The 1,553-nt window shown below is 39.9% G+C and overlaps 1 pseudogene; it reads right to left on the minus strand.

The window, feature by feature from the left end:
* Positions 1-1,095: 1,095 nt before the first annotated feature.
* On the minus strand, positions 1,096-1,268 carry LOC147037772 (U2 spliceosomal RNA; annotated as a pseudogene).
* Positions 1,269-1,553: the final 285 nt, after the last annotated feature.

A 1,553-nucleotide genomic window follows, 5' to 3' on the forward strand; every position in this document is an offset into this window, starting at 1 on the left:
CATATAACGATATATAAAGTATATTTCAAATAACTATCATATAGCAACAATATTACCAAACAATCTGTCACTCCAAATCATAAAATACATCGATCATCGATCGTGTAAACAATGCCGCGTACGCGCGCCGTCGGACTCGTGATTTGCATGTCTGGCGTGATGTGTGCTCGCATGCTGTCCATCACAAGCAGAGCTTGCATCCTAAATTGCATTGCTGCCCCTACTGTTTTTTTTGTTTTTGTTTTTTTGTTTTTTTACATCACCACACTAAATTCTCTTCACCAGACCTGTGCTTTTTAAAAACTCAAAAAAACAGCGCTTTCCCCTCCCAGTTGTTGCGTCACGGCCAATGGTGAAATTTAAATCACCCTCGTTCAGTTTAGTTTGAAAATAACTATTTCTTTTTCAGTTTTTTTTTTTTTGTTTATTTGTTTCATGAACTTGAATATTGTGCTTTAAAGTGTGAATTGCTTTATTCGTTTTTCAGTGTATTAAAAATAATATGTGAGGCGATCAACTGTACTAGTAAGTAATGTGTTAATGATCAAGTACATTTTTTGAAAAAAAACATATAAGTCTCGCCTGAGTATAAGTCGACCCCCCCACCCAAACTATGAAAAAAACCGCGACTTACAGTCCGAAAATTACGGTGCTTGAAAACGTCAGGAACCAAAAGGACATGACGACGACGACACGACAACAGACGACAACAATGAGCCGACGGGGAGTGAGGAGCAGACAGGATTTATATACACTACAGGTAACAAGAGGCAGGTGAGAACAATCAAACCAATCATGGGCACACAGGAGGGGAGGGGCGAGCACACGGACAGAAACCAAGACAACTGACGCATAGTGGAAGGGCTGGGGACGAGACGTGACACTTTTAGTGTCTTAAAAGACAATGATGGTATTTATTTACATATTGAAACACAATATTCCACCTCCTTCAATGTTACACGTGAATGCACATACAGAGAGTAATTTTATTCATTTTGATCAGGCTACATGAAGCAAAATATAAAGGTGAATGTAATTCTCATTAATGGAATGAATGACTCCTTTTGACCAGCAGGAGGGTTTATGTGCCCCCCTCAAGAAATAAACCTATTTGCAAACCGTTTGGTGGGAAAGCCTCAAGCCCCTATTACACCTCCCTATTCCAAAAATCAATTTCATATGTGGTCTCCAGAGAGGGGACGTATCAGATATGAAACTGATAAGAACAGATACTACACTTGATCTTAGCCAAAAGGCCGAGAAGCGATAAGCAAAAATGGGTCTGAGGCAACGACTTCAATCAAGAGACTACCAATTCAAGTTAACGGCCGACCTCGGATGTGTCATCGCGAAGCTACTAAGTTAAAACAGTCGAAGTAAAGTACCCAGTTTTTCACTGGCAGGCCAAAGTATGTTTTACTTTTACTTTTGTATTTGATGTGTATGTTTTGTAATTCTACGTACAGCGGAGCCTCGGTTTTCGAACACAATCCGTTCCAGAAGGCTGTTCAAGAAGTGAATCATTCGATTTCCGAAACCTTTGTGCGCAGAGA

The sequence above is a fragment of the Syngnathus leptorhynchus genome, unplaced genomic scaffold, assembly GCF_054491065.1.
Source record: "Syngnathus leptorhynchus isolate UIUO unplaced genomic scaffold, UIUO_Slep HiC_scaffold_117, whole genome shotgun sequence".
Taxonomy (NCBI): domain Eukaryota; kingdom Metazoa; phylum Chordata; class Actinopteri; order Syngnathiformes; family Syngnathidae; genus Syngnathus; species Syngnathus leptorhynchus.